This window comes from Anastrepha ludens, chromosome 3 (genome assembly GCF_028408465.1).
Source record: "Anastrepha ludens isolate Willacy chromosome 3, idAnaLude1.1, whole genome shotgun sequence".
NCBI lineage: Eukaryota > Metazoa > Arthropoda > Insecta > Diptera > Tephritidae > Anastrepha > Anastrepha ludens.
The window spans coordinates 103857608-103873155 of record NC_071499.1 but is presented as its reverse complement, the minus strand read 5'-3'; the positions used below and the strand labels follow the sequence as shown (position 1 = coordinate 103873155).

General features: G+C 37.2%; 1 protein-coding gene across 2 annotated transcripts in view; it reads left to right on the top strand.

Moving 5' to 3' along the window:
* The window catches only part of LOC128858660 (uncharacterized), a 160288-nt gene that overhangs the window by 40485 nt on the left and 104255 nt on the right, over window positions 1–15548 (top strand). Inside the window, exon 1 of one of the 2 annotated variants that reach the window (XM_054095107.1) lies at window positions 8931–9159. The exons of the other annotated variant lie outside the window; for it this stretch is intronic. The gene's annotated coding sequence lies outside the window, so the exon portion shown is untranslated. Of the gene's footprint in view, window positions 1–8930; window positions 9160–15548 lie in introns of those variants that run through there. 2 annotated transcript variants of the gene reach the window in all.

Here is a 15548-nt window from a genome sequence, read left to right as displayed (position 1 = left end):
CGGTAGAGGTTTACTGAAAATCAATACCCATTCGCCATTTTCGAAATTATTTTACATTGTCTCGAATGAACTCTATCAAACCTTTTTTAAATCATTGTCCGCCATCCGATGCAGAAAAACCGGCGAAGATTGCTCCTAAACAGTGCGTGGCAATAACAGTAAATATGAGAGTTTCCTCCTTCTGAGATGAGTTTTTCCTCCTTCTACTTCTTAATACTTCTACAGCAGCTTCCAAAATACCGTCCAGCCTTTCTGCGTGGTTTTCTATCAGACATTATCATTTAAGTAGGTACTTTCAGCACCTTTTCAGGGCGTCCACATATCACTCATTTGCTGGAAGAATACCATAACCAACACAAAAAAAAAAAAATTGGAAAAGCATACAGGAATAATCACCAGCTCTTCACTTTAGCTACGCAAACAAAATTATGGCGATATCGATAATTCAATATCGCGATATCGATAACTCATTGGGTAGAAAATGCGTCCTTACTTTTACTTACTTACTTAGATGGCACTAAAACCGTATGCCTTACTTGATCTCCCCAACGTAGATTAAGCATTCCCCTTCCTTATCGTCCACCAGTGGGTTCCCTTTCGAAGGACTGCCGTGCCTGAGCACTTTCGTTCATCCTCGCGACATGCCCAACCCAGCGCAGTCGCTGTATTTTGAAACGTTTCACTATGTCCACATCTCTGTATAGCTCATACAGTTTGCTGTTCCCATTCTCGCCTACGCGAAGAGGACCATAGATTTTCCGCAGAATTTTTCTCTCCAACGCGCCCAATGCTCTCTCATAAGTTGTCGTCATCGTCCAAGCTTCTGCGTCATATACAAGGACGGGGATGATTGAGCTTACTTTTACTTAAGTAGGCAGAAGAACTTAGAAACTTTGTAGCTATTTTTCGCAAGTTTTTAATTTCATAGTTGAGACGTGTTATTGTGTTCGCTTCCGATCACCTTTCGGTCGTGGATGCCTTGAGCTCCGAAATGCTGTATTTTATTTCATAATTTCAATTTATAAAGAAGAAAAGTGGCTGTGATGAAAATTTAACGTTTCATGGCTAGCCCACATCAAAATTTTTTCGGAACATTAGGATCTCATTTCATATTATCTAAATAATTTTTAAACCGATTAAGTTGAAAAATGGTTGTGATAAAAAACTAACTGTCCAAGTTCAGGTAGAGTAGACCCACCGTCTTGGAATATAAATATATATAATTGGCGCGTACACCCATTTTGGGTGTTTGGCCGAGCTCCTCCTCCTATTTGTGGTGTGCGTCTTGATGTTGCTCCACAAATGGAGGGACCTACTATTTCAAGGCGACTCCGAACGGCAAATATTTTTATGAGGAGCTTTTTCATGGCAGAAATACACTCGGAGGTTTGCCATTGCGTGCCGAGAGGCGACCGCTATTAGAAAAATGTTTTTCTTAATTTTGGTGTTTCACCGAGATTCGAACCAACGTTCTCTCTGTGAATTCCGAATGGTAATTACGCATCAACCCATTCGGCTATGGCGGCCGCCGTCTTGGAATAGCTCAAGGTAATTTCGACTAAGAACGAACGAGCCTTGCTTGGATTGGTAGTGAAACACAAGCAACGAGCCTTGCTTGGATTGATAGTGAAGCACAAGCCCTATAGATAATATCTCCAATTTAAATAACTTCTTACTCTTCGACAGATACACAGATGACTCAGTTGTGACTCTTCTAGTCTTATGAAATAAATAATTTACTTGATTTCGGGAGTTCATAATATACCAGTCCCTTCTTATACTCATTTTGATATAAACTCAGCGGAGTATTAATTTTCAGAAATTCACAAAAAGTTCGTTTTTTGATCCTCGAAGTTATTATTTATATCCGTTGCATAAAGCGAAAAGTGTGGCATGTTGAAAACTAGATCCTATTTAATGGAGAATGTTTTTTTTTTACTCGTACAACCTTGCCAATTAAGATTCCACTAAATTTCTCTTGTAGCATCTAATACAACTGCATAAACTGCCTTCAACAGCAGCCACTCTTTCACATTTTGATTGCTAAAGATAAAGATCTCTTCATTACCCAACTGGTTTGTATCTGTTCTTAAAAATATTGTTGTTTTTTTATTCAAGTTGATGTTTTCCCTACAGGCAAGTTGCTGCACGCTTATCAACAACGTTGCCAAATTTCGGGCATCCGTTTGTGACAGTTATTAATGATATGCGTTTTTAGAAATTTTATGCGTCAGCATGAAGTGAATTATTTGCGTTGCCGTTTATTAGATGAGACACATCGGGTGGCAGCAGGTAGCATATCTTTAAGCGGATTTGTTGAAATTTAAATGTCTGTGTGTAGGTTAGTTAATCTCTATTTAGTTAAAAGTGGGCTTATTACTGACAATTTCTTTTCTAATAACCTTTTTGATGACTTTAATATTAGATATTAAAATATGTAAACGGACTTCACAGCGAAAAAGTGAGCAGTTCAACTTCTCTCAATTCGTACGGAGTAAGTGAGCTAGAAAATGTGATAAATTCGGGACTTAACAAAATGTTTGACGAAATCCATAGAATCGCACTGAATTGAGGAGGTATGCGTGTATGTATTTGAGACTCTTGAAAATGTTGATTTCATATTACAATATAAAAATATATTTTAAAATGGACGATGTGGGTCATTCTTTTCTTAATTCAATGGTCACTATTACAGCCCAAACACAAGTAAGCTTGAACTAAGTCGAAGAGATATTTTTAGAAATAGTATATTGAATTTTGAGGTAGTTGCATTCCAAATGGCGTACTGAGCAAACTGAAGTCTCTTTTGGAAGAAAGTTTGCTGTGATTCCTTTGAAAATAATGCTATCGAGCGATTCAGTTACTATTTTTGCGGTTTGGTTGAAACTTTCTTTATTACTGGCTGCAAAACAGAGCACCAAGCTGCCGTTGACTTATATCCGGGCGAGAACTTCTGACGGAAAGACCCAAATTCTTAGTTAAACATAAAAGTTAGAAAGCGCCTATCAAAATTCAAAAAATAAAGTAAGAACGAACGCGCCTTGTAATATCGCGCGAGGTAATATCGGGAGAGCATTTTCTTCCGTCTAAGGTTGAGCAACTTTGGGTCCGTTGATTGGTTTGGATATGAATAGAATCAAAAGTCTCTCAAGTTGGTTAAGAAGGTTGGCAAGTTCAGAGAGGAGCGATTAATGCCACCCGTTCCACCATCTCCATTTTTTTCATATTTGAATAACTCCTTACTCCTCTACAGATACACAGATGACTCAGTTAGGATAAGAAGTCGGAGATATTCAAAAGCCTTAATGTCAACTACTCCAACTATACCTAATTTTTCTTAATACATTAAATCTTTCATCACGTCTCAAGGAAAAGATTATTGAGAAGTTTGCCTGAGTGCCTAACGGGCTTAGCCAAATCCAGATCAATAAATTTTCTAAAGTAACTGGAAAAGTGTGAGTGAATTTAATTTGAAATTATATTTTTTTGGCTCTCTGTACAGACCGAATCTTTGTTAGAGACATTATTTCATGGCGAAACTTTTCTCAAAGCTCTACATAAATTATTTTAGTTTGATTTTGCAGCTTTTTATTTTCTGGCTGAACAAGTCACCTTCTTGTGCTGGCTTCAAAATGCGTTTGAATAGCGAAAGGGCAAACTTCTTCAAAGGCGATGCACTTAAAAATTTTGTTTTGTGATTAAGCCGGGCAAAGCTTAATGGCATTTTAATGTTGTTTTTTTTTTTTTTGTAATTTCTGATTGCAAATCGTTCGAGCATTGCTCTGAGATCCCGTCTTCAAGCTTCTGAGTATTGTCTGATCTAATGATATCTTTTTGGTTGGCGTCAAAATGCATCTAATAATAAAATTGTAAACCGACCTTCTCCGTCAATTTTGCTGTTTTTATTCTTTTTTTTTTAACAAAACGATGTTTCTGCCTGTAACAGTAGATCGTCAATCGTAGAGCTCAAGCTGAAATAATATTTTTCGTGGCTTCCATACGTCTAAGAACAATCGTGTGGCTCCTACTAGTACAATCTTAACACATTAAGCCTAACGAAATTTCTCCAATTTGAGTTGTGTGTCTAAAGTAGTTGCTATAAATGGAATATCGTTCTTTGCATATCAAATCAGGTTATTTTGTGAAGACGATTGAACCCTTGAACCTTTGGACTGCTTGCCATTTCGCTCGCACACGCACATTAATTAGGGCTACCATGGCATACTTGGCTTCCAAAAAAGTTTTGCTACTTTTTGTGTGATTTTTTTCCCCCCTTGTATGAATAAATTGTAATTGCAAATCAACCTCAAATTGCATGCGCATAATTTCGTATTTCTACGTATTCAATGAAAACTTTAATTATCCTGTGCCATGTCCTTCGCTTTTAAAGCGATTCCGGATTACAGTTGGGTGTGGTTGGTTGGTTAGTTGACTGGTTGATTGGCCAAAGGGCAAATGGCGAGTAGCAAAGCGCCAAAGGACTTGTGTTGTCTGTGCGACAGTGCGTTTTCGAGAAAAAAACTTAAATTGCAGGAAAATTTAAATTCTCCACTTTTTGTTGTTTCTCGTTCTCGTATGCCTGTTTTGGCTGGATTTGGCTTGGTTGGCCGTGCGGTTAAAGTGTTGTTTTTTGTTTCTTCATAAAGCCACTGCTGTGTTGCCGCCCACATACAGAGACCTGCCACCGTTTGGCATTGTCCAAAAACGTTGTTGGAAAATGCCAGCGTAGGGGGGGAAATAATAATGGAATGGAACAGAAAACATAAAATGCGCAATAAATTGCGAAACTATTTCGAAAAACAAAAATGAATGGCCCTCGTTAGGCGAACAACGACAACAACGGAAAGCCCACAAAGACTATATAAAACGAGTACAATAAAAAAAAGCATGGCAAGGTAAAAGGAGTGGCAGGACGTAAACAACTCTGGGTACAGATATATGCCCGGTATATAAGGTTCCATGAGTAGCGGCGAATCCGAGCGGGAGAATGTTGAGAAAGTGCAGATGTGTTGAACGAGTGAATGTGCCGCACACTGAGTGACTACCGATGTATGTATGTACCTATGTCTGTGTGTGGTAGTGTGTTTGGGTTGGATTTGTTTTGCTTGTTCTATTTTCGTAGCTGTATTGCTGGGAAGCATTCCTTGTCGGGTGGCCAGGCTACCAGGTCCCACCTACGTACGAAGTGAGCACCTCAACATTTTCAGCTGGTGCTTTATTTGCGTATTAACTACTACTAAAACGGGTTGCCGGCTGACGCAGAATTGGCACGGACATATCTACCGACTGTGTCAACATATATGTATTATATGTATGCGTGTGCATATGTATGCATGTACAATTATATTAAATACAAACTTTCGTTATTCCCTTTAGTTTACTTGCGTAATTCATCGTTTTACTCTCTGGGGTGGAGCCGCATGGCTCAGTGGAGGCGCTGTGTGGAACTTTGGGGTAAACAGTGCAGTAACCCAGCCGGGCAAGCAATAAAAAAAGAAAAATAGCAGAAATAGAAATAAAAGCAAAGAACTGCACGATTGAATATAGTAGAGCTGTTGTGGTGACTGCTAGCTGGCACAGCGCTTCTTTCCGGGTCGCCGCCAGCTACTGTTGCTGCCGCTGCTGCTGTTGGTGGAGCTGGTGCTTTGTTGCTTCATGGAAATGTAAATTCTCTCAGCTGTGCGATAGTGAGGCAAACGAGTTGAAAAACAATTCCCTGCCATGAGTCCCCTAACGAATGAAAATAGAAGCCAGATAAATGCATAGCTAAAACATGCAACAACAATGGTAGGTATGAAAGTTTCAGATTAATTTTGTTGTTGCCAGCTCATGAACTAAAGTCATTTCGAGGAATTGTCTTCTGTGTGCATCAGGGATGCCTGGCATGGAATTAATATTTAAAAAAGCTTTCATTCAAATTTCAGTCACAGCAATCCCTTAGAGATTCTACACGAATACTGCAACTTACGCTGAGCGCTCATTTCAAGCAACCTTATTTCGTTGAGTAAGTTTAGTGCATCTGAGCTAATATTAGTGCTGTCATTTCTGGGAGTCTATTTCAATTTAAATAAATTTACGTTCTTAATAAATCCGGAAACAATTCAAGTAACTCACAGTTTTCGACTTCAGGGAAGCAGCTAAATATTCATTTTGGTCCGAGCTAATGTGTACAACCGAAGGGCAGGTGCATCACTCGACCAATTTTCTGGAAAAATAAATGAATTTTAATTGCGATCCTTACGATGTCCAGGAAAGAGAAATTTCCGTAATTCTATCTCTTCCATCGTAACTGTCCTCGAAGTGCTGGCTTCCCTGGAATCCGAAGCGCATTCTCCGAAGTGTACAACATTTGCAAAGGCAGTTTTGAATATCTATGGGTAGAAATAGTTATGGTGGCTATGTGCCGAATAGTCCATTCGACAGTTTGTGTGTATCCCTTAGTAGTCGAATGCTTGGTTTTGAGAGTCTTACGACCTTTGTTCATCGAGTGACTGCGAAAATGTATACTCTGCAAATTATCACTTTAACCTACCTGCCTTAACTTGTAAATACATAAGATCTATGAGGCTCAAATTCTTGCACTCAGTTTGCCGAAGTCGTCCTGCCTTTTTTTTCTGAGACACATTAGAGACTTTTCGTAGATGGACTGTTTTTTTTTTTTTGGGACAAATTATAGTAGAGATAAACGCTATTTTGTCGACGAAGTTCTCGAACTCATTGACATACTTAAACGAACTTTGGGCTTATCAATCCAATGGAGTTGACCTCGAGCTGATGGCTTAAAACACAGACGAGGCTTTAAGGGTAAGAGATCCGTCCTGTTTAACGACTTTGTTGTCACTCCAAATCATTGATTTCGGTTTAATAAAACTGCAAAGCTTGGAGATCTGTAAGCTTCTCTCAAGTAATAATATTTTCATGTCCGCTATTTTAACCATCTGAGTGTATTCAGTGTAAATGGACTATTATTCAGTTGTAATGGACTATCATTCAGTTGTCTAAAGCACGAAAATTTACCTCTAAACAATTCCGCCGCTTGGTTGCATGTTCAGCTGTCCAATGGAGGCAGACTGAGGTAGATGATTCCATACGTTTTGCTCCCTTGATACCTGCCAGGTATAACTGAGCGAAATAATCGAGTAGTCTCATATGTGATAGTCGGCAGCTCGTTACCTGCCACTATAGGCCAGTAAATTCTCTACTTTATATGTTATGTGACCTTCGAAACTTACTACTTCAAAATAAAAGTGAAGGCTCTCGCTTTGGCATAAACCCCGTTTACTGAACCAGAGTCGCTCTAATAATAAAGTTTCTACTGCAATAATGACTTCTTCATTGGGAGAGTTTTTGGTTTTAGCTAACCTTAGTTAAAGGAATCAAAGGAAGATTGTTCGTTGGGGCTTAGCAAATTTGCTATAAGCGTACTCGGGTTATTTTGAATCCAATGTTGGCAACAAAATCTCTCTCTCAAAAATGCTAAATTAAAGGAGAGCTGAAAGCGACTCCGATGTAGTACAATTTTATGTTTCCAATTCAAATTTTATTTACTGTCTAATCATGCAAAGATAAAAGAGGCTGGTTTTATCGCTTCTTTAAAATTTCCTCTACATTTAATAGTGTCATTACCTAGAGTTTCCATAGTAATTCCGCTTATGGAGTAGCACTAGTTTTCTTTAGGTACTGTTAAACTTTTTTGTCTTGAGATGGCAACATGAGACTCCCAAAGTATGACTTTCCTTCCCTAAGGATGATAGTTTACCAGGTTTGGCCATCTTGGCTATGGTAAGAAAACATGGGAGAAGAACTTCGGCTGCCAGGTCATAGGGGACTCGGCAGCAGAATTTTTCCCGCTCATTTCATACGTATTCAACACACTTATCAGTCGTTTTTCAGACCAAGGATGATAGATTGTCAGTTTAGGCCAATTGGAGAGTAACTGCAGCTGCCACATCCACGGGGATTCGACAGCGGAATTCGCATGAATGATAGATTACCAGATTTCTCCTTCAGCTATGGTGAAAAATGAAATTGAGCGAGTAACTTCGGCCGCCTCGTCACCGGGGGCTTACATGTATTCAGACACTCGTCCAGTCAGCCCTTGTGCAGACGGCAGCGAAACAACTTAAGCGTAAACTATGTTGCTAATTTTCGTATTTCACCAACACAATCTCAGTTTTTCGTAAACAAAGCGCTGTCAGGAGCCCCGTTACGTCAGCCAATCAGCTGTTTCTTTCAAAGTCGGTTAATGGTCTATGCTTGGCCACACCTCTAAAAATCGTTTCACCATACTTTTTTCCTAGCCTTTTTAATTGACTTTTTTGTGCTTATTTTTTTGCTTATTTTTAATTTTTATTTGATTTGGTTTTACTTCATTTAAATATTTTTACTTTATTTCCTCTAGCATTTCTATGCGCCAGTACAAATGCAACTACAATTTTTATGTGCTCTCTGGCTGCCAATTCATGTGCCTGCTCTGCTCTCTTTGCGTAACGGCTCTTTGTCAGAGCGTAAGTTTATTTTTGCCTGGGCAGAATACTCTCACATACATACATACGAACCCTCACACGAAAATGCATATGCCTCTTTGCATTTGGTCTATAAACTATACGCACACACATACACATACACACACATATATATATACAGGGTTTGTTTTGTTTCTTTGCACATTATATATCTACCGAAGTACTCGCATTTACATGCGATACACCAGCAACAACAACATCGTCTGCTTGTGAATGATGTGGCCCAGGCAGACAGTAGTCGTGTTTTTGACATCGTCGTTGTCCTTTCATTACTTCTTCATTCTTGTCGTTGTTGTATCCAATCGCTTGCGTACTTTTGCTGTTCTTGTTATTGTTGATGTTATTGTTGTTATCACTGCTCTTTGGTGTAGTTTGCGGAGAGTTGGGCGAAAGGGCGCAGTGACTTTAAAGTTGTGGAAGGGTGTGGAACTTTAGCGCACGAAAACAGGATACCACGACGACGACAACGACAACAGTGTCAGCCGCCAACAGCAATAAATAAAAACAACAAAAAACAAGAACAAAGTTGCATGTCGCTGTCGCTAGCGAGAGGCTGAAAATAACAAGTACCAAAAACAACAACGACGCTGCCTTGCCGGCTGAACAGAGCACGAAATTGTGTTTTGATAACTGGGTATGTGGTAAATATATTTTCATATGCATATACTTGCATACATACGTACATATATACGCACATATTTAGGTAAATACAAAGTTGTCCATGCATACATAGATATGTAGCCGTCGTTAGATGCCTTTATATACATATTTTATATGCATGTATGTATGCACTTATATAAATGTGTGTATGCATATGTATGTATGCATTGTTGTCATATGCCGGCACGTTGGCATGCCAAACCTTAAACGGCATACATACAAATAGCTGCTATATAACGAAACTTTATAGCTGGCAGCAAGGATGATATGGCGTATGTATGTATGTATATACAATGTACTCATGCACATGCATACATATATAAAACTGCTGAGTGCTCAGTTTGCTACTGATGCTGTACATGAACACATATCGTAAATGATTTTACTTACATGCCCACACACGCACACATATGCAAATACATAAGGTCTGTCTGCTGCTTGGTGGCGCAGTAAAAAATTATTGATTTTCGCAAAAAGTTTTACTCCCCATTTACTCTCCACTCTGCCCTAATGACTCTTCGTCGCGGTTGCGTTGTTTTGATTGCAAAAACGAAGTGAAATTTTATGTTCAATTTCGTGCAATACAACAATAAAAACCAAACAGCTACAAACTTTCATGAAAACTCAGCAAAAGTTACAAATTGTAGAAGAAAAACAAAAATTAAAATACACAATGATGGCAAAACAACTAGAAATTGGAATCGTTATGGCCATTTTTGTTTGACAATTTTCGGTATTTGTGTGAGTTTTTGTTTATTTTTGTTCAGTAACAAAGTTTGAAAACTTGGCATTTCTCACACTTTATTATTTATTTAATTTTCTTTTCTTGTGTTTTTTTTGTTTGGAAAGTTTCCTTTTTTTGTTTTTCGTAAATCAAGTTTGTATTTTTTCTTTTTTTGTAACTTTCTATTTTGTGTAAAATGGTTGTTTGGCCTACCTTTATATTTAATTTTTTAATTTTTCATACTTAGTTTTTTTGTTTTTTGTGTTTTTAGTTTTCTATGCTATTATTTTTTATAAAAAATTTCACGTTGTCTGCTTAGCACAAACGAGAAAAATGCACATTCTGCACACAAAGTGAACATTTTAATGCTTAAAAACTAAGCACCCAATAAATAAAGAACTTTAACTTTTTTATATACAAGGTGGCGCAAAATTAGCCACACTATCGGAAGATTTATAATTTTTGCAAATGGCGTCTTGGGAACTAGATAGCGCAAGCATGCAAACAGACAAGCGATGGAGCGCGCAAATGTCAAAATAAAAGTGTCCATCACTCAAAATAATTTTTCTCTATTTTTATTTTGTAAAATATTATTTAAAAACAAAATTGGATGATTAATTTTGAGCCATCTTGTATGCGTCAAGTTACCCTTGTTATCCAAAGTCGATGACCCTGATCCATGTCATGCTTGATGAGTAAATGATTGATTATGTGGGGTACACATTATCGAGCAAGTTCAACAGCTTTGCTCAAATTTCTCTTGGTCGTCAGTTGCTTTCCAGACGGTTAATGTGAACTGCAAAATATCATTTAAGCAGAAAATTCGAGGCGTTGACATGTGTGTTCGCTCCACAGAATTCTATGAATTGTTTGTGATATACACAGGAGGCGACCAGAGAAGATGAATGCGAATATCAAGTTTTTTTTTTAATAAATCTACATTTTCTGAGTTTCTTTTATATGCAGGCGAAAATTTTTTTTAAACTATATTAAGCCGGGGTGTACCTGTGGTACTCTTCCCATCTAACCTACCTGCCATATTAAGCCTGTCTGACTCATACAAACTTCAATTAGGAATCTACTTCAACTAAATATTTTAATAAAAATATGCTCATGTGTCATTTTCTAAGTCTAAAAGTTTAATTTCTGCCTCATTTTAATTTAAATTCTATCTCAAATTAAAAAAAGTACTCGCGATTATAGAAGAATTTACTGATTTGATATTAATATTTGACTCCACTTTTCAGTTGCTTTCTCGTTTGAATTTTGTCATCACCAAATTGTATTCTACATTTGCCTTCCTTCGGCGTTTTGCTTCCGATTTTACAAATGCACTATTTTACAAAGTCACTATTTACTTCGCTCTTATTATCTAAGCTGGAGCATGAATGAGGCCGTCTTTATTTGGAGTGCCACATCACTGAACTTGAACGCATTCGAATGAAATTTCTTTATTTTGCACTCCGATCTTTTAAGGGGGCAGCCTGCTTTAGAGGCTTCAAAAAATCGATTTTTTTCGTGGATTTTTTTGGGATGGAAAGAAATATTCGATTGAAACGAAACTTTCAGGTTTTATTGTTATATATTTCAACAGTCTTCTCAAATTTTTTCATTAAAATATATGTCATATTAATATATGTCATATTCTGCCTGGTACAAGCATTTTGCCGAGGCGTCTCGAGTGTGCATGTGTCGTGCGGCGGGAAAGATGCAAGTCGCAATTTTCATCAGAAACCAAAAACCAAAAAAAAAAATTTATTTTAGTATAGTATAGCTTCTGGTTAAACCCAGAAAATTAAACAAAAAGGGAGAAATTCAACAATTTTTCGCTAATTAAAAAAAAAATCATTTTTTTGGGAAAAACAAATTCACTTTAGATTGTTTAAAAAGTGGGTTAATCATAATTTTCTTAAGGTTTTTTAGGTTCAACTAGAAGAGAATTTAATTCCGAATACAATCAATGTTATCTCGTTTCGATAGGACGTTTATCTTTTCCCCTATCTTTCCCGCCAATTAGGAAAAATCGTAAAACTAAAAAACCGAGAAATCGCACTTCGAGCGATCCGGCCGCTCGTATACCTGCTCGACGCTTGCTCACAATTTCTTCTGTAACTCCGAAAATATATTGAATTTGCTTCTGAAATTTTGAGGACACATTCTTGGATGGTTTGGGAAGACATTTATGCAAAAAACAAAAATCTATTTTTTTAAGCCTCTAAAGCAGGCTCCCCCCTTAACTTCACTGATCCGATTCCTTCATGCAATGCGAGGTGTGCATTACTAAATTAAATTTAAATTTAAATTTTTGTTTTCGATATTATACCTAAGTGGAACAGTTGACTCGCCTTTACTCTTAGAGTGCATTCATTTTCACATACAACAAAAAAATCCTCTGTGCACCTTATGACTCCTCTTAGTTTTGGGTTCTGCCTTTTTGTGAGTGGAGTTATGAGCTGGCTTGAGTTGACATCCTAAAATATTATTTGTAATCCTTGGGATCACCCTCAATTTTTTTGCGTTTGGAATAATTTTTTCCCTTAGCAACCCATTCTGTTACTCATTTTCCTGCCTTTGTTCTTTTTATTAGTTAATGCAATGATAAAAAAGCACATCCAATTTTCTTCGCTTCCATCTTTACTATGAAGATTTCATAGGCTGAAATGTATGAAGATTGGACGTCGCACATGAATGAGAGATAGTCTGGCCAATATACTCGTCATCGTCAATCAAAACTGATGCAGTTTTTTACAACGATTGAAAACTGTATGTCTGGCACGGCATTCTCATTAGTCATACACAAAGCGCGAAATATGCTCTGATGACGAGTTCGAGCTCCATCTGCTCGCAACAGCTCGCCTAAAATACGTCTTAAATTTTTGAAACGTTTCTGGATAACTTTCGTAGTATGGATATTTAAAGACATCAAATGCAAAAGGCTAATTGTGTTAAATCACATTGTTGTTACCAATACAGCCAAACTTAGGGCCCAAATGCTCGTTTATTTGACTACCCTAAAATCGTGAACAAACTGCCTCTCACTCTCTGGTCATTCCCCGGCTGACCCAGTATTCGTCTGAGCTATTCATTAAAACGAATGTATACTGGCCGGGGTTGAGTTCCCACCATGCTTGCGAAGCAGAGTTTTTGCCTGATGGATACACTTGTAGAAAAGCGACAAGGGGTGGCATCAGAATCACGAAGGTTGTCCATAAAATAGTTGGGTATTTGATAAGAGTAACAGTCGTATCGCTTATTTGTGTTGGAAACAGTCGGATCGAATCGCGATAATCGTTAGGAGGGAATAGATTTCATAGGTTTGCATTGATTTTATTTTTTTTTTTTGATATGAGACTGAGCTCCGATGTATTTTTATGCGCTGAATTCAACTCAGGTGTCTAAATCACGTTATGAATTTTGGAAAATAAATACTAAACACCTGTAGAAACGTGTTTTTGAGAATTTTTACCCCAATTTTTCTCAAAAACTTACGTGCACTTACAGACTTCCGCCTCAGACTCAATTTAAATCTTAAATTTTATATTTTCAATAACAATATGCATGCAATATCCAAAAAAATATAAACAGTTTTAAATAAAAATGGGATTAATCCTGTAAGGCCCAGTGATAGGAAATTTACTCAAATATCCGTTTTTTTACGTGTGCATTAGCAATAACCCCGTAGCTGAGTGGGTGGATGCGTGACTCCCAATGGGAAGTGCACCAATTCGAAACCCCGAGCACGAAATACTAATTGATAAAAAAAGTTGTTTCTAATGGCAATGGCTGACAATGTAAAACCTCCGTGTGTATTTCTGCCATGAAGAAGCTCTTCATAAAAATCCGTCTGCTGCCGTTCGGAGGCGGTGTAAACCTGTAGGTCCCTCTATTTGTGGAAAACATCAAGACGTACACCAGAAATAGGAGGAAGCGCTTGGCCAACTTTGTGCCTTCTCTATTTATTAGCACCTGCTGATTGACGTTAGGTTTGTGTAAATATTACATAATAAATTACTTTCATACATAAAATATTCTGCGATGATGTCGAGAAAACACTTGAGAGAACCCTGAATATTGAGAGAACGCGGTCTGCATGTGGTTCCGGTCCACCATTAAACGGACAAGAAGTGTTGCAAATTTCGCGACTAAGAATTTATGATACCTTAGCGGAATTTTGGTTTTCCTGTATGAATTGCGTTATGAAGCCCTTAATGGTCGTTTCTTAAGTGAAAGTGATATTATTGAAGAATTTCTGCTCAGCAAGATTGTCCACCGCAGTAAGTAAGCAATACCGCTACGAAATTCAAACTGCGAATTATTAATTCTCCAGTCTCAGCCAACAGTTACTATTCAAAGAAAAAGTTCTGTGCCAATAATAGAATATTAAGGGGGGAGCCTGGTTTATAAGATCAAAAAAATCAATTTTTTTTTCGTTTTAAGCGATTCCTAATATATTTCAGAATATTCACACAAAGTTACAGAGCCTAATTTTCAATATTTTCGTAGATATAAAGAAAAAGGTAGGCGAGCGTTAGGGGCAGGTAGGCGCTGTGACCGGGCAGCTATACGAGTAGTACAAACTTTATCTTCTTTTCTCGACTGTTCATTTTTATGATTTCTTTGAATTGGCGTACATGAATGAAAAAAAACTAATGAACCTTTTGAAATGAGTCATAGCTTGTTCCCTTCAGTATTAAATTCTCTTCTATTTGAACTAACAAAATAGATTTAAAAAAAATTTTTCAAGATTTTTATACCAAGTTGAAGTGAATTTTTATTTTTTATGAAATTTTGGAATTTCTCTCAGTTTTCTTAGTTCATCTAGAATAAAAAATCATGATAATTAGAAATCCATTTGAATTTTTTGCTTTAGAAAATAATTACGAGCTGTATCTTGTACGCCAGTTGGAAACTCCAGCGTTGCAGCGGTCTACTAATTTCTATGTTAACCATTGTTTTCAACTTATTTTAACCAGTACAAAAATTTTTTATACTTTTTAAATGTTCATTAAAAGATAGAAAAAACTTTGCAGTGCTAAGTTTCTAGAGAATTTTACATCTTAAGCCTGCAAATTCTTTACCTGTTTTTTTGAAAGCAAAGCTACTCTCGAAGTCACATTCTACCAAGCCTGAATTATCAGAACTATTGACTCATGACATGACTGCCAACTGAGGTGATAACATCTGTTTCGTTACCTCTCTTCCAGCGGACTACCGAAGTTTGTGCGTACGCTTGAATGAAGAAATATTCACAGATTGTGATGCCGCTTATTCCCAAAATTCCACTTTATAGCGTTTGAGGAGTGCCAATCTATTTGGATTTTTTAAGGCGTCCTTGAGCTGCAACAGTACTAAATCACTCTCTTAGTTTTCGCATTGATAAAAAAGATATATTTTTTATTTGCATTGATAACAAATAAATTTTTTTGCGTTAATGCAAGAGCTTTTCCTAAGTTTAAAATTTATTGCGCTATAATTTTTCCTTAAAACAGTCGCCCCGAGTGTCCTTCTCACTTAATCGACCTAATCCCTTTTTACTTCGCCATTTTTTAAGACATCCTCATATCATTCGTATAATTAAAGTCATAAATTTCCCTTCTTTTAAACCGTATCAAATGTTCTATACTCATTGTGTACGTGGC